This window comes from Erpetoichthys calabaricus, chromosome 12 (genome assembly GCF_900747795.2).
Source record: "Erpetoichthys calabaricus chromosome 12, fErpCal1.3, whole genome shotgun sequence".
In the NCBI taxonomy this organism is placed as follows: Eukaryota; Metazoa; Chordata; class Cladistia; order Polypteriformes; family Polypteridae; genus Erpetoichthys; species Erpetoichthys calabaricus.
The window spans coordinates 23886113-23905015 of record NC_041405.2 but is presented as its reverse complement, the minus strand read 5'-3'; positions in this window follow the sequence as shown (position 1 = coordinate 23905015).

Here is an 18903-nt window from a genome sequence, read left to right as displayed (position 1 = left end):
GGTGTAGCTGTCTTGCCGAATCGATTTGAATATAATGACACGCAGGGCAAAATCAATCTGTTTGTTGTCAGCATTCATCCTTTCTTCAGAGGATGTAAGGAATTAGAAATAAAGACACAGAGAGGAGTCAATAGCATCAAGAACCTCCATGCATGCGCAGCGGGCAGACTTTCACGTTAATTTTTTACGCGTGTCGTCAGTGAAATGACTGTTACCTCTTGTCTTCACAGTAATTTGACTTTCTTCTTCTACTGTGGACCGTATTTAGCACCTTTTTATTGAGTTGGAAATGCAGCAGCACTGTTGGGCAGGTAGTTCTTTTAGTAGATGTTAAATCAGATAGAATCGTTCTGACCTATAAAGTAACACTTTTTAAGCGTCTCCTTCTAATCCACAATATTAACTATTACTGAGAGGTTAGTGGGGCAGAAAAATACAGAAATGCTGCAGTAGGAAGGAAATTAGAAATGGTGGGCTAAACAGTGGCAATGGCACCAAGCTAATACATAAGTGACTACTGTACGTAAAAGGAGTACTGCCTAGGCCAAATAAGAAACGGCATGACTTTGGTGAGAAAGGAGGGCAAGAGAGTGGTGGCAGCTCCGCCAGACTGAAAAAAACGGGTAAGGATTAAACTGGAAGGCAGGAAGGATGTGGCAGGCAGCAGCTCTTCACACTTTTTTGTGATACAGCTTTCGTTACTGGGAACTTCAAGGTGGCATACTGGCTAATGCTGCCATCTCACAGATCTGTGCTTTCAGCTTTTCACTGTCCATTGTGGGGTGCGTACATTTGCTAGGTGCCTATGAGGGGTTTCTTCTAGAATAAAAAAGATGTACAGATGATGTTAATTTATAATTCCATCGGCCCTGTATGAACGTGAGTGTGGGTTTTGTTCATTAGTGCCACCCTTTCTAGGGGTGCTTCCTGCTTTGTATCCAGTGCTGCTTAGATTGGCATTCCACCACAAGCCTTCATGGATATACTTGATTGTTCTAGCACAGAACTGAACATCCCCTTTAGCCCAATTAGATTAAGTTGTAGTTAAAAATTGACAAATAAATGCCTCTCCCTATTCCACGACATAAACTACTACAGGGAGATTAGGGCACATAAAAAATAATAGCCCAAAGTGAGAATATTATTACAGTAATCCCTCACTACTTCGCGGTTCACTTTTCACGACTTTGCAGATTTTATATGTAAGCATATCTAAATATATAACGCGGATTTTTCGCTGCTTTGCGGGTTTCTGCGGACAATGGGTCTTTTTATTTCTGGTACTTGCTTCCTCAGTTGGTTTGCCCAGTTGATTTCATACGAGATGCTATTGGCGGATGGCTGAGAAGCTACCCAATCAGAGCATGCAGTTAAGTTCCTGTGTGCTGCTGATTGGCTCAGCGATGGAGTGCTGCATTAACCAGGAAGTCTCATCTCACTCATTCAGCATTAACGTGCTACTGCTTCAGGGGCCGTGTCCAAGCGCCAACAGAAGATGCAAATGATTGCAGAAAAGGTAAAAGTTTTGGATATGTTGAAGGAAGGGAACAGCTACACCGCTGCAGGACACCATTACAGCATCAATGAGTCCACGATTCTTTTTATTTAAAAAGGAGGAAAAGCATATAAGATCTACGGCCACAGTGTCCTTTAACCAGGGCGCAAAACAAGTTGCAAGTGGACGTGATAAGGCAGTAGTCTGGATGGAATCTGCTTTAGGAATCTTTTCAACAAGGTCGACGACGTCATGACCGCCTACAAGCTGCTACGTGTACTTCGCTATACAGTAAGGGTAAACTTATCTACCGATTTCATATTGCTTAGCAGTTGTCCCTGTTATTAATAGAGTAAAGGGTGGGTTGTAAACAATACAGGGAGGTTTTAAAACCGTCCAAATACACGTTAAATAATTAAATAAATATGGTGTCCCTACTTCGTGGAAATTCAGTTATCGCGGTCGGCCTTGGAACCTATCTCCCGCGATAAGTGAGAGATTACTGTATTATTATTATTATTATTATTATTATTATTATTATACCCTCCTCCCAGGGATCTGTGGTATGCTGGTGCAGTTGCTAAAGCTCAACAAGACGTCTCAAGCTTTGAATTCAACTCATTATTCAACTGAGGACTCGTCAAAGAATGTGAACTGTGATGAGGAGTGCGATCTTCTGGATCTCTTTTGCACCGACTCTACATGGGAGCTTGTCCAGCTGCTCTTAGAACCCAGTCTTGATGGTTCCCAGTGTGCCAACAACTACTTGCGGACTACTGGTGGACTACATGACTGCTGGAGCCACTCTTGTCCTCATGTTCCACATTCGTCTGACTTCAATCTCTAGGTCTTTCTATTTGGTGATCTTCTCTGCCTCTTTGCTCAGGATGTTGCTGTCATATGGGATCGTCACATCGATGAAAACACACTGCATATTGGCAGTGATGGTACGGTCTGTGGGAACAGCCTTATCCCACATAATGACACAATCTCTGATGTGAACAACCACGACTGGTTTATACTTGTATCACTTGTCTGTCGTCGTATCACCCAGCTGTTGACATAATGCCCAGTGCAGGTACATACTGACCTTGTTGTGACACTCAAGATATTCCTTTGGGGCCAGTACACAGTATACAGACACTATGTACTCAAATGTGGCACTTGGTGCCACGGCCCACCTGCCAAGTTGTTTTGCCTGCCTAAGGTAAAGTCATCCCTGATGGAGGATCGCAAGAATCCATTTTTCCCTACAAGGTTTTTTTTTTTGGGAGTTTTTCCTTGTCTTCTTAGAGAGTCAAGGCTGGGGGGCTGTCAAAACGCAGGGCCTGTTAAAGCCCATTGCGGCACTTCCTGTGTGATTTTGGGCTATACAAAAATAAACTGTATTGTATGTGGCTGATGGTCTTCACAGCTTCACTACATAGATGCCATTTGCTGTTGACCGATGTTACTTGTGATATACTTCTGGTGGTACCAAGTATTCAATGCCTGATCTTGTGCAGCTGTGATAAGGCTTTTAGTTCCCCCCTCTTGAGACCTACATTTTGAAGCCATGCGTGCATCAGGTCCTTGTCCTTATTATTATTATTATTATTACTCCATATTTAGCTTCAATACAGTATCTTTGCCTGATTCCAAAAGTTGAAATCCAGTGTGGTGGCCGAGGAAAGAGGGGTCGATAAATCAAGAAAAATTTGGGGTGCCAACATGCCTCAGCTGGTTTAGTAACAGTTGTTTTCAAACAAAATAATGCACGATGGCATGAAAGCCACAACAAAGCAATTGCAAAAGTAGTCTCGATCATCAGACTTTTTGCAGGTGACATCATTTCTAGTAAGGAGGGTCTCACTCTGGCTCGTCTCCTTCGTCAAAGACACTTTCATTTGGGCGGTCATCATTTTAAAGCCCCTGGACCAGTAGGGGTGGGGCTAATTGTTTTCTCTGGGCTGTGGAAGAAGAATATGACAAGGTTGTTAGTAGCAGCACCACCTCTTGACCACGTGTGGAACTACATATCTGGGACGAACTTGGGTGGTGATCCTCAGATGCGCATACGTGACATCAGATTAGGTGATCGTTAATTAAAAAATTCTTAATCCTACAAATCTGGTGTGACCTGTAGGGGTCATAACAGCACCCCAAATTTCAGACACAAGTACACAGATTATTTTCGCAATACCTTCAAAAAAACTCTTCACAACCCACAATACAATTCCCTTGTTTTTCTTATCTCTTCTACTAATTGCCAGGTAAGGGTTGTCCTCCTTTCTTGACTCTATCTGACCTGGTTGAGGAGAAGAGGCTACTTTTATTTTGGACCACAAAGTATTTTCGGTACAACAGCAGAACACCCAGGAAGCCCTTCTGGGGTCAGGCAGGACCTTCCCAACTGGCAGAGGTCATCTCCCAGCATATCCTGCAGGGATGCTCAACAGAACTACAGCTCCCATGTTTCCCTGGTGGTGGGAACTCCTTCATGGGGATACTGCAACCCAGCAAGAAACCCAGCTGGGTTTCCATTCAGTTCTCATCCTCCACCATTACAATGTGCTTCTCCCCCTCTCTTTAGGACCAAATCATAGGCATAGACTCATAGGTTATGAGTTCTGGTGACTTTAATTTTTTTTTAATTTTAAATCATGAACATAGCAGTTCGGTTCCCTTGTGTGTAACACTGATCAAGTCACTTAGGCTCTCTGGACTTAGGTTGTAAAAAAATAAATAAAAATGCAAACACATAAACAATTATACTGAATCTCTGAACCTTTAAAGGACTTCAGATTAGTCTTTAATATCTCTGTCTTCTTGTTCTCCTTGGTGCCTTTGGTTGTTGTCTTCTAGTCCAAGTAGTGGTCCTAAAGGTCTTGTGTTTTACAGGACACTACCCTAGATGATTCCAGCAGAATTGTTGTCTAGGTCTTGAGAATTAAGTTTCAGTTTGAACCATTTGGATTTCTTGAAAATTAAGTAATGAGAGGATTCCAGCCAAGAGCTCGATGCTGCCACCCAATGACTCTGGGGAGGCTGTCTCCTTCTGTTCTTCTGTTATTATGGTCTCCAGGCCAGGAAAGGTTCCAGCATCCAACCCAGCTGGGATGCCATTCAGTCACACATCCTCCACCTTTACAATGAGCTTTGTCGCTTATCTTTAGGTTCAAATCATAGACATGGACTTGTAGGCTGGGTGCTCTGGTGACTCACCCTTTGGATAATTAAACCCTGAAAGTAGAAGTTCAGTCCCCATGTGTGTAACCCTGATCGTCACTTAGCATCCTTGGGCTCAGATTGTAAAAATTATGCATGTAAACAACTACACTGGATCTCCGTACTTTTAAAGGATCCAGGATTAGTCTTTGATTGCTCTGTCTTCTTATTCTCTATTTTTTGGTTGTTGATTCTGGTTCAGGTATAGGCTTTGTGTTTTAGAGGACACTACCCTAGATGTTTCCAGAAGAATTGTTACCCAGGTTTTGGGATATTTCAATCTGAACCATTATGATTTTTCCGAAAATTAAGTGATGGGAGGATTCTAGCAGAGAGCAGAATTCTGCCACCCAGTGTTGGGATCTGGAAAAGTTGCCCCAAATTTTTCGCCCCTCATACAATTTCACCCCTCACATATCAAAATAGCATTCCATGGATCTAGAGTTACTTTGTCAGCACTGTTGCTCAATTTAATGAGTCCGAACACAGTATGGCTCTTACGTTGCGCGCGTTTGCTGTTTTCGCCGCCTGACTACCTGTGCTGCATCGCGGTGCTAAAGAACAAGCAGCGTGTCGCAGACAGTGCAATATCAATATATACGTCACCACGCCACAATGTATAATATTATAAAAATTTACAATGGCAAAGAGAGTTCCGTCAATAAGAGGCAAAAGAAAACTGGTAGATGATGACAACCACATTTACGTGTTTTCAAAGGGAATGGTAAATGAACAACATGGAATCTGGTTTGTGAAAAACGTTTCCACCTGCAAAGGGCGTCTTTACTTTTTTGGCAATTTTAACATGTGCATTTATTAAACCAAAATAAATTACAAGTTATAAAAAAATTAGGTGCATTATTTACATCTCTGTAACCTACTTATTGTCTACAGGGGGCAAATTGCGTAAGGTGAAATGTGGTGGGGGGCGAAATGTAAGGCACTAAATGTGGGAGGTGAATTTTTTGGGGTGAAATGTGAGGGGCGACTTTTCCATTAACCCCCAGGGTTATGGGGGAATACATTGCCCTGGGAGGTAGTCTCCATTTGTCCTTTCATTATTATGGATTCCTGGACAGAAAAGGTACCAGGAACCAAGCTGGCAAGATGCCTGTACATCCGTGTACATCCATTATAAAGGCCGGGTAAGGAATCACCCAACAATGATGGCCAACCCACGTCACCTGTGACACAGGATCTCTATAAAGTGTGGAACTACATGTGAGTGCAATTGCTGAAGACTCTTTCTTTCTTTCTTTCTTTCTTTCAACCTCCAAGCTGAAGCAAAATGTCTTATTGGGAATTTCTTCAGTGGCAAAGATGAACCTTAGTCCAGTGAAGGCTTTTCTTTCTTTCTTTCTTTCTTTCTTTCTTTCTTTCTTTCTTTCTTTCTTTCTTTCTTTCTTTCTTTCTTTCTTTCTTTCTTTCTTTCTTTCTTTCTTTCTTTCAACCTCCCAGCTGAAGCAAAATGTGTTATGAACCTGAGTCCAGTGAAGGATTTTTTGATGGAACCTGAGGATACTGAAGTCATGCATCCACTCCATCTACAGCTTAGACAGTGTTGTGGGTAAAGAGCTCTACAGACTATGTGTACTGGCACGTTACTGGGAACCACTGAGCACAACACCAGAGAAAACCAGGAAAAGCAGACTTGGGGGGCCACAGACACCGGGGCCAGCTTGGTGGAACTTATATAGACCACCATTGAACAAAAGATCTGGAGATTTGCAAAGGTGTGTGCTGCATGGCATCATCGCTGTTAATGTCTCACTGATTGATCCTTCAGTCACGGACAAATGTCCTTTCTGTGGAGAGAGAGAGAGAGACAGAGAGTGAGAGAGACAGAGAGTGAGAGAGAGAGAGACAGAGAGTGAGAGAGACCGAGAGTGAGAGAGAGAGAGAGAGACAGAGAGTGAGAGAGACAGAGAGTGAGAGACAGAGAGTGAGAGAGACAGAGAGTGAGAGAGAGAGAGACAGAGAGTGAGAGAGACAGAGAGTGAGAGAGACAGAGAGTGAGAGAGAGTGAGAGAGACAGAGAGTGAGAGAGAGAGAGAGAGAGAGACAGAGAGTGAGAGAGACAGAGAGTGAGAGAGAGAGAGAGAGAGTGAGAGCGAGACAGAGAGTGAGAGAGAGAGAGAGAGAGTGTGTGTGTTTTCCACTGTTTTCTCTTCTGTTCTAGACTTTGGCCTCTTTTAAATGTTCTTACCTCTAGTGTTGGAATTTAAATTCTAAAGAACGACTACAAATGTGAATTCTTTAAAGGAAAAATGGAGTGTGCATGAGGCAATATGTAAAGTTGAAGATGATGAATTGATTTTTCTTATTTGACATCTGAATTAAGTATTTTTTTGGTGGGGAGGGTGAGTTGGGGTGCTCTTTGTTTGTTTTACTTTAGTTACTGTAAATGACTTGTTGAGTATTGATTAATAAAGTTCAATTCTTTCTTTCTTTCTTTCTTTCTTTCTTTCTTTCTTTCTTTCTTTCTTTCTTTCTTTCTTTCTTTCTTTCTTTCTTTCTGCCACTGTTACCATTCTTCCCCTCTTCACAGTGTCACCTGAAGTACAAACGTATGTCTGCTCCGTGCCAGTGGGAGTCAGAGGAAGCCGACCCTACAGACTGCAGGTGAGGAAATGACACCACAGCTGCAGCACAGATACTCATCTCGGGCCCTGAGGCTTCCTGTCTTTGCTCCCCGCTCTCTCTCACGTTCTTCCAGTAGAGTCGAAGTTCAAAGCAGCTTTGCAAATCTAAAGATATGTTGTGTGTAATAAAGCAGCGTAAAACTGCATCGTGACTGTTCCGTCTGAACTGATAACTGCAAGCAAATGTAAATTAGACCGTGGATTTCATGATGATGCGAGGTCCCATTCCAACTCCTAAACTGCTCAGGTTTTGCTTTGTGCAGTTTGCTTGTGTTCTGTCTGTTTCTTCTGTAACTGCCTACTGAGTGCCATCAATGTATAGCTGAGCAATTAAATGGAGTGCTTACACCACAGGACCCTATGGGCGTAGGAGCTGTACAAGAGTTCGGAAGTGGACATGTTGAAAAGAAGGCAATGCAGATGATCAACAAGACAAACCTGGCTCCTCTGTTCATTTTATATTTTTTACTTTTTCCCTGAGCAGAAGCCCATCCTGATTTAATCTGAAGCAAAACACGTTCACAAACTCACTCACGTGCAGAAAGATAAATTACAGCTGCCGATAATCTCAACAGGACGGGGGACTCATCCAGGGCTGGTGTTTGCTGTTCTGATGATACCACCTGCTCCCATTTATTTCCCTACAAACCTGTTTTGAAACAATGAGTGTGGAAACAAAATGAATAAGTAAGTGCAGCAAAGAGTTTCTTGCCGTGCCTGAATGGAAAGAATGACCTCAGTACTAAGGATGCCTTGATTTCAGTAGCAGAATTTGAAATTCATTCAAATCAGATCAAGTAACTGTTTATTTATATACCAGTAACAGTGCACTACACGATAACGTGCAGTGAATTCACTTGACTTTGTTTTCATCCTCCTTCTCTGTGCGTTTAGCATTCGTTTGCTCAGAGGTTGATGCGCTTGCTGCTTTCCCCCAGTGTTGACGTCACTTCCAGTCTCAGGTCCAATGATGCTACTTCTGGTTTCCGGCCCCACTGATGACGTCACTTACTTCGCTCTTCCTTAAAGCCACCATCTTTTTGCTATCGAATCCGTTCTGTTTTTGGATGGTAACCTGCACACATCTGTACATTTTCCATCCAGGAACAACATACAGATGCCCGCCCCAAAACCTTTTTGTGGCTTCTTTTTATTTGTCTTTGACAGAACTTTAAATCGTGTGTGCTGTGGATGCTAGCTAATTTGAAGATATTTGCTTTGAGTACTGAAAAGATTACAAATTCAAAGACGGGTAATAAGAAGCTTTCTCAAAGCAACAACGTTTTCTTGGTAGCTTACTGGCTGTTGTGTTTTTCTCATGAGCCAGCACTGCGGGAGTTCTTCATTTGCTTTATTTCCAGGGGTCACGCAATGTAATTTTTAAGGGTAATATTGTTTCTGTCAGTTTAACATGGGCGCCTTCTGTTTTTTTTATCAGGTTTGGAAGTAAAAGAGATGCAAATATTATTTCAATTTCTATTCCCCTTTTATTTTAATGAAGCTATTAATTTCTCGGATTTCAAAGCTCTTGCCTACTGTACCATCTGCTTTAAAAAAAAAAAAAAAAAAAAACAGATCTAATTTCCGTTCAGTCACTTGGCCTGTGTCCTTCTTTTTCCTTGGCACTTATTAAATATTTCCTTTTGATTTGGAAATGTTGGAAAGAATTAATTTGAGAATCAGATAAAAACTGTATAAAAAGTGTAGAGTATAGCTCATCCTATTCATTTTTAATTTATTTTTTCCATTCTTTATTAAATTTAAAAAAAAATTACCCTAGCATGCAGTTTTCTAGTTTCAGCTGTATAACTGAATTTATGAAGCCAGTCCAGTTCGGTAGCCTTAGTATTGCGTCACCGTTTTGTGCAAACGATGCGGTCCTGTTGGCTTCATCAGGCACATGTTGGAACGGCTTGTGACCGAGTGTGAAGCAGCAGGGTTGAGGATCAGCACCTCCAGAATTGAGGCTATGGTCTTTAGTTGGGAAAAAAGGCAGGGACAGGGAGAATGGTCAGAACTCAGGGAAAGATGAATGCAGAGAAATGCACAGAGGCCTTGAAGAAGACCTGCTCCAGTGGTCACACGACCTCAGACTGGGCTGATGGTTCATCCTTCATCACAACAGTGACCAGAAGCATGCAGTCAGGATAATGCTGCAGTGGCTTTGGCACAAGTCTTGACTGTCCTTGAGTGGCCCATCCAAAATGTAGACTTAAACTTGACCGAACATCAGTGGAGAGAGCTGATGATGGCAGTTTACAGACGCTTCACATCCAATCTAGAGGAGCTTGGGAGGATCTGCCAGGAAAAATGGGACAAACTGCCTAAATCCAGGTGTACAGAGCTGTTAGCGACTTACCTAAGGAGACCTGAAGCTGAAGTGTCTGCCAAATTGTGTTCTACAAAGTACTGAATTAGGCGTCTGAATACTTATACAAATGAGAGATTTTAGATTTTGATTTTTAATACATTTTCTGAAAACATGACTTCACTTTGTCATTATGAGTTATTGACTCTAAATTGATGGGCACAGTTGTAAATATATCTCTATTATAATAAAAAAATCCTGGGATGAGACGTGACTTTTTTCAGAGAGATATTTTCACTTCCCATTAGACGAGACTTTGTGCCAAGAGATTTAACCGCGCCTGGGGCCGGAAATAAAAGACAAAGAGTAGATGACAAAGTAGAACGTTGTAAAGAATTCAAAAACGTTGGAGCGATACACATGCAGAGCAGGTTAGAGATAATGAAAGTACTAAAATTCGAAAGTCTCAAAAAAATGCTAGTAAAGATTGCATTAGCACTAACAAAAGGAAATTATTACTCCTGTGAAATAATGGAACAGCGAAAAGAGATAGATAGATAGATAGATAGATAGATAGATAGATAGATAGATAGATAGATAGATAGATAGATAGATAGATAGATAGATAGATAGTGTCACAATCTTGACTCAGAGTCATAGAAAGGTTTGGGGCAGCCACCCGTCGTAAATTAGGTACAGCACTGATGTGCACAAAACCGAGTCCAAAACAGAACTGAGGGAATAGGGAAAAGGTGGAGGCTTTTAAAGGAGAAGACAGGAAGTGAGATCAAAGTGGCCGGACTCATAAAGGTCTTCAGCCATTGGTTCAAGCCCGGACGTGACATCACAGGAACCAGAGCCGGCAAGGACTCCTTCCATAGGCTCGGTCCCGGAAGTGACGTCAAGGGGACCAGGTTGAATCTCCCGTGAATGGTCTGCAGGAAAGGGAGATAAAGAGTCAGTGCACTCTGCCACATCCCGGTATGACTCGGAAATGCCCTTACTCAAGCCTTTTAGCTGCCTCCCATGCGCACGTGTGTGACAAGGCCCCCCTCAGCCCAGAGAGGTCGTGAACCCGAGAAAGAGCATCAACGCTGGCATGAAGAGTACCCCGATGATGAACGAGCAAAAACTTATCCAGCTGGAGGTCAACAAACCACCTGGTGACCCGTGGATTCGACTCCTTGTGCAGGGCCATCCACTGTAAAGGTTCATAGTCTGTGACAAGGGTGAATTCCCGGCCCAACAGGTAGTACCTCAGCTGAGTAATCACCCATTTAATCGCCAAAGCCTCTCTCTCCACCATCGCATACCTGGTCTCCCGGTCCAACAGTTTCCGGCTCAGGAACATGATGGGGTGTTTCACACCATTGACGCTTTGGATCAGCATGGCCCCCAGGCCTGTGTCCAAAGCGTCCGTCTGGAGGATGAAAGGTAAAGAAAAGTTATGGGCTTTCAAAATAGGTAAGGGCCTGCTTCAAGTCACTAAATGCAGCGCCTACCTTTTCAGTCCATACCACAATGTTTGGGGCCCTCTTCTTTGTCAAATCAGTCAAGGGCGCTGCTCTCTCCGAGAACCGGGGCACAAACCGGCGGTAGTATCCCGCTAACCCAAGAAAGGCTTGGACCTGCCGCTTGCACAGGGCCATTTCAAAATGGCATCTACTTTGGAGCTGTGGCTTCATGGTACCCCGACCCACCAGGTAGCCTAAATACTTGGCCTCACCAAGTGTCTGCAATACTGCTTTTACCTGCTGTATGTGTTCCTTCCATGTGCTGGAATAGATGACCATTGTAACCCAAATGGAAGGACATGATACCACCAGTATCTGCTAGGGGTGCTAAACGTGGTCTTAACCTTTGCGGAGTCCGTTAAAGGAACCTGCCAGTACCCCTTTGTCATCTCCAGTGTGGTCAAATATTAAGCCTATCCAAGCCTCTCGAGGAGGTCATCCACTCGTGGCACTTGATAAGCGTCAAACTGGGAGACTTGATTAAGTCGACAGAAGTCGTTGCAAAACCTCCAACTCCCATTAGGCTTAGCAACCAATACAATAGAACTGGACCAGGGACTGTGACTTTCCTCGATTACACCTAGTTCCAGCATGTGCTTGATCTCAAACTCCACTTCAGCTCTTTTTGCCTCGGGAAGACAATACGGACATTCTCGGACTATAACCCCGTGCTCTGTCACAATGTCGTGCTCAACCAGAGGTCCTTCCGGGTTTTTCACTCACTACCTCCAGGACAGACAGGATAACTGTTTCCAGCTACCGTCGTTGTCTGGGACTTAAATCTGCACCAAAGTTAAGGCTAGCCGTGTGAGCAAAGAGTGAGCAGGGCTGACCGGAGGAGGGATCGGGATTCCTGTCCTTCCACGGTTTCAGCAGATTTACATGATAAACCCGCTCCCTCGGCCGATGATTGGGTTGACTCACCAAATAGTCAACGAGTCCTTTCCTCTCCTTAACTTCATAGGGACCTTGCCAATGGACAAGCAACTTAGAGTGGGAGGTAGGTACTAGGACCATGACCCGATCTCCCAGGCGGAACTCCCGGAGAGCCGGGCCATGGTAGTAATATCGGACCTGTGCTGCTTGTGCCTCTTCCATGTGACTTTTAAGGAGGGGCCGAATCTTTCCAAATCTATTGTGTAATTGTGCAATATATTCCAATATGTTTGTAGAGGGAAGAGCCTCTTCTTCCCATCCTTCTTTTAGGATATCTAAAATGCCCCGGGGTTGTTGCCCACACAATAATTCAAAAGGGGACAACCCCGTGGAGGCTTGTGGGACTTCCCGGTAGGCAAAAAGGACGGGGCGGAGGTGGAGCTGATCCCTGTTCCTTCCATCCTCGTTGACCACCTTACGTCGGTTTGAGGATGATATACCGCAGCCTTTAGATGCTTTATTTTAAGTAACTTGGCAGTCTCCTTGAATGTCTCCGAGGTAAAGGACGTCCCTTGGTCCATCAGGACTTCCTTAGGAATGCCAACACGCGCAAAGACCCCTAGCAATTCCCATGCGTTGGCTTTAGAAGTAGCTGAGCACAATGGAACAGCTTTGGGGTATTTGGTAGCATAATCCACGAGGACTAAAATGTCCTTGTGTCCTCGGGCTCTAGAATTCCGATTAAATCGACCCCAATTCTGTGGAAGGGAACATCAATCAGAGGAATAGGAACGAGAGGAGCATGGTCCTTTCTAGGAATTTGTCGCAATTGACACTCTGGGCAGGAAGTGCCAATAAAAGCGGAGCTTGATCCGCTCCAGGGTTTTCTCAGTGCTCAAATGGCCACCTCCCATGTGCTAACTCACAGACCTGCCACTGGAAGGTACACGGGATTACCAGTAGCCTTCTCTCCTGCCCATCATGCTCAGCTATGCAATACAGAAGGTCATTTTCTAACACAAAGTGAGGACCCTGCGGCATCGACTGGTTAGCGCGCTGGCCGTTGACTAGGACATCTGCATTTTTGGCAACTTTTAGGGAATCGTCATTCCACTGCTTCCTTTTAAAAGAAGCCGGCGTCTCTCTAAATTGAAACTGCAAAAGGGAGAGAGGGTCTGGGCCAACCTCAAGGGGCGTGGTTTCCTCCTGTTATGTCTCGGCGCTGGTGGATGACGTATCGGCACGCAACGGTCCGGGAGTTGCCACGTCACTCAGGGAGACTGCTTCATCTCTCTCTGCTGACTGGTTACATGGTGTGGAGGCAGCTTGAGACGGCTCATCCCTGTCTATAACTAGGCCCAAGTTAACCCCAGGAGTGGTATGTGTCTCACTGCTTTTAATTTTAGACCAGTCCCGCACTAGTATCACCGGGTGTGGAGGATCTGGAAGGACCGCCACAGTTAATTTCTGAAATGATCCCCCGTAACTGATGACACAACAGGCGGACCTGTACCAGCATATTTCTCCGTCGACACAGGTTATACTCGTCTTAAATTTTAAGTACTGTCACAGTAGCACAAATCGGTGGGCAACAATGGAAATGTTGCTGCCAGAACTGAACAAAGCTGTGGTTTTGTAACTGTTGACGATCACCGCGCCTGTGTGTGGGACCGCCAACGGGTTAGTCAGAGCACACCAACCCCTCCTCCCCCTCCACCTGCATCCCTCCTCGCTTCCAAGCGGTTTGCACACCCGCGACTCCAGGGACGTCGGCACAAGCTCCGGGTTGTACGGGGGGGTCTAGGTCTTGGGACGTACTCTGGCTGAGTTCGACAAAGGGACGGTTCTGCTCCCTCATTTTGTTAGGCCGTCCTTTGTGTCTCCAGAAGCTCTATGAGCTTAACTAGGTTCTTAAACTGCTTATCCCAAACCGGCTGGGTGAAGTCACGGGGAAGCGCTTTCAGGAGCAGATAGCAGACTACTTGCTCTATTACTTGGTAGGACTTGTTTTCATGCGGCCGTAACCAATGCCCTACCATTGCCCAGAAGAACCAGGCTTGTTTGAGGATCAGGCACTCTGGGTTCAACCTCCAGTTTCTTACCTTACTCACCTGCCAACCTGGGGCACCCCTAGGTGGCAATCGAGGGTCTGTTCTCACAGGGAGGCAGGCACTTTCCTCCAAGATAGCATAATAAGTCCCTTTTGCCTCCCCCATCTGGAGCAGCCCAACTCTGTGAGCCCCTCCCTCACACTCCCTGGCCTCTCTAGGTTGCCTAGTTAAGCGTGCCGAGAACGGAGCCTGTACCGGGTCTCACCGAACCACGGTACACCCTCCCCACCTGAAAACTCTGCCCCGGTACACTCCCACCTGGGTGCATTGCAGGTCCTGTCCCCTTCTCTTCTGGGACTTCTCCATCATGTCAACTGTGCCAATTTCACAAACTTGACTCAGAGTCATAGAAAGGTTTGGGGCAGCCACCCGTATAATTGGTTTACTGCCTGCAAAGTCGTAAATTAGATACAGCACTGATGTGCACAAAACCGAGTCCAAAACAGAACTGAGGGAATAGGGAAAAGGTGGAGGCTTTTAAAGGGGAAGACAGAAAGTGAGGTCAAAGGAGCCGGGCTCATGAAGGTCTTCAGCCATAGGTTCGAGCCTGGACATGACATTACAGGGGCTGGAGCAGGCAAGGTCTTCTTCCATTGGCTCGGACCTGGAAGTGATGTCAAGAGGGGCAGGTGGAACCTCCCGTGAATGGTCTGCAAGAAAGGGAGAAAAAGAGACGTGATATCACAGGGGCAGGATAGATATTTTAGGATAGATAGTAGCATTTCTTGACACACTTCTGTTGAACACTTTGTTGTCTGAAAGTCCTCAGTGTTGCTGTGTCACAGAGAGGATGTGTAGCATTGTTCATAATGGCACTCCATTTTGTTTTCATTCTCTCATTTGCTATGACGTCCAAGGTGTCCAGAGTGCGTCCCCATAACTGACCCTGCCTTGTTACTTAGCTCGTTTAAAAGTTTAGTACTTGTAAATTCACAGACTGACATTAATTCATATTGTCAAAATGGCATCATGACTTGGATGATTCCTTACCTAGCCAGGTGGGAATGGCGGAGAAGGAGGATGGCAGGAGGTGCCACCCTCAGAGTGTGGAGCAGAGGTGCAGGGGAAGACCTCTTGTTGCTATTTACTCTCCCAGCATGCTAAACGGCAGCAGCCCTGGGATACTGTACCCATTTGGATACCTGCAGGGTATGCTGGGAATTATAGTTCCATGGGGCAGTGCTATTGGGTTCCATTTGTGCCATCATGTTTGTGCTGCAGGGATCTATGAACTCCCTACTTTGGGAAACTTGTGCTTGACCCAGAAGAGCTTCCTCCTGGCACCAGAAGTCCTCCTGAGTCTTCCATAAAAGGATCCATTCCGTCTCACTCAGGGAGTTAGAATCAGGTGGACGTGGACTAAGCTCACCTGGGAGGAGTGGAGGAAGAGAAGAGAAAAGAAAAGTGAAGAAAAAGAGAGAAGAAACGAGAGAATTGTGATTGTGCAAGCCGTGTTATGAAGTCTATGTGGAGGTGTTTCTGTAATAAGTCATTTATGTGCACTTGAGACTTGTGTTTGTTGAGTTGGGCCTCAGGTTTGCAACGCCCCCTACAGGTCACACAGTATATTAAAGATCGATAATTAGATAGCAAGATAGGCAAATGTAGTATTACTATACAAGCATACATACAAGTCAGAAATGTTCTTTCTTTTCATGCTTTTTAGTCATTCTGATGTGTGTTCAAGCCATAGTGTGTGTGTATATATTTATCTATCTATGAATTTATTTATTTATTTAAGGATCTTATGTGAAAAAACAAATTTCTCCTTGGGGACAAATAAAGTTCCGTCTATTCTAATCTAATGTAATCTAATACACGCTGTACATAAATTGTTTCTTAAAACAATTTGGCCTTGTGGGAAATTCACAGCCCATCCTGGCAGCATAAGGTGTGAAACATTCTACAGCAGGACGCACACACACACAGACACACACACACACAGACACACACACACTCTTAAACCACTTTGGTTATGTGGAAGAAAATATGCAGGACCCAGAGATGTAAACTCTACACAGATATCAACCATCAGTCAGGATGCCGGGTCCGTGTAACTGAAGCTAACCACTAACCACTGTCTCACACAAAACCAAACATTATTGTTAGGAAAATTGTTTTTAATTTAAAATGATTATATGTAAGAAGCACATGCAAAAATGAAGGTAAATCAAGGATGAATTAAGAACAGCAAGGGAAATAAAAAAACAAAATGTATATTTTGCTCGTTTTGTAGTATTTCTTTTTAATTCCTGATGAAGACAAAAGTTTCCGAGTTAGGCCGATTCTCCTCACTAATCATGGTGCTGGAGAGTCTTGACATGCTTCATGTTGATTAGCACATGCAAATAAGAATTTTACTATACTCTACATGTGACAACAGTGACCTTATAAACCTTCATGACTACAGATATGTTATAATTAGTTAAAGTATAATACATGCAAATAACTTTTTAGACGGTAAACTTTCATAAATGGATGATGCATCTGTTCAGTTTAATGTTGTCAACAGGAGGATTAACTGAAAAGACAAAAGTCCCAGGAGTTGTCAATTCCGCTGGGGGACTATTAAAAGAATTAAGCAGTGGTTTGTGGAACAGATTAACATTTAATAAATTATGAATACAGAACTAAAAGTGGAACCTCATCCTGCTGCTTACAGTCACTGAGTAGCTAAAAGCAGAAGCAAGTTTGTGATCTAATTTAAGAGCCAAACGCTTTTGGTGCCAGCGCAGATGTTTACCACTCACTGTCCGTAAAGGCAATGGCCATTTTTATAAAAATGTTTTACAAAAATAAATTGATGCTTTTTTGGTCTCTTAATTGAGTAAATGTGAAATGTTTTTAATGGTAAGATCTACGGTTTTTGAGGGCCAGGTAAATAACCAGTAAGCAGTTCATAACTCACTCCTTAACGTATTAGACCTTTCTGAGGGTCATAGATAGATAGATAGATAGATAGATAGATAGATAGATAGATAGATAGATAGATAGATAGATAGATAGATAGATAGATAGATAGATAGATAGATAGATAGATAGAACAAGAAAAGCGTGCAAAGACTATAATTTCATTTTTATAATTAAAAGGAGAATTTAGCATGCTTAAACAGAATCATTATTTTGTTGAAAATACATACTGGAAAAATATTTCTATTCTTTGAGGGATTTTACATTTTTTTCTTCTAAATCTGAAAAATGGTCACCATGAGGTTGTGCAGTTTTACTTTTTTTCAGATGTTCTGCAAATTATTCAATATACAAATGAGTAAAAAAAAATAAGTAGTGAATTATTAGAGACATTTTTGTGTAGTGGTGCATTTTTGACTGGGTTATAGATTTTAAAATGAAAGAATAGATGTTTGATATGCAATATTGTTAAAAAAATATAGAATTTATAAAATGCTAAGCTTGGAAAGTTGATAAATATGTAAATAGATATCAATTGAAAAATTGAAGAATAGTGAGAATATATGAAAATATGTTGGAATGACAAATGCAATGCAGATGTCTCTGTTATATGTCTTTTGATTTGGGATTCGTAAAAGAAGTGTTAATGTTTGTGACGTACCATCTATTGGAATGATAGAGACATAGCAACCAGACAGAAACACAGATACTTGTCCTTTTATTAGGGTGGATTTTCTTAATTTTAGTATAGATAGATAGATAGATAGATAGATAGATAGATAGATAGATAGATAGATAGATAGATAGATAGATAGATAGATAGGATTCATAAAATAGTATTGTTTATGATGCACCATCTGTTGGAATGACAAATGAAATGCACTTTATTAATTAAGAAGTTTGTGATGTGCCATCTTATGGAATGAACGAGAAGTTGTTACTAGTTGGATGCATAGTCAGTCACACAGACAATTATGCTTTTGTTAGACAGAGAGTGTAGTCAATGGAAGGAACTGCAGGTCCGCAAGGAGAAATGTAAGGTGCTAATCTGGTCATACCCATTCAATTGAAAGAAATGAGCAAACAAAAAGTGCACACAATAGAGCGACAGCACATGAAAAGTTAGGGTTCTTGGCTCTGCAACCTTTCTTGGTTAATAAAGCTTCTTAAAGTCATGGTGGGGAGGAGCACCATCCTGCAGTGCATTCCTATAACAGGAACTGCAGGATATGTAGAGGAGGGGCCAGAAGAGGTGGAGTCAACTGTCCTCACCAGGCACCTTCTTGGCACCGTGGAGGGAATAAAAGAGGATAAAGTGATCGCCAGCACCCCCCTCTTGACCTGGGATAGTAATATACAGTTAGGTCCATAAATATATGGACAGAGACAACTTTTTCTAATTTTGGTTCTGTACATTATCACAATGAATTTTAAATGAAACAACTCAGATGCAGTTGAAGTGCAGACTTTCAGCTTTAATTCAGTGGGATGAACAAAACGATTGCATAAAAATGGAAGGCAACTAAAGCATTTTTTGAACACAATCCCTTCATTTCAGGGGCTCAAAAGTAATTGGACAATTGACTCAAAGGCTATTTCATGGGCAGGTGTGGGCAAGTCCGTCGTTATGTCCTTATCAATTAAGCAGATAAAAGGCCTGGAGTTGATTTGAGGTGTGGTGCTTGCATGTGGAAGATTTTGCTGTGAACAGACAACATGCAGTCAAAGGAGCTCTCCATGCAGGTGAAAGAAGCCATCCTTAATCTGCGAAAACAGAAAAAACCCATCCGAGAAATTGCTACAATATTACGAGTGGCAAAATCTACAGTTTGGTTAATCC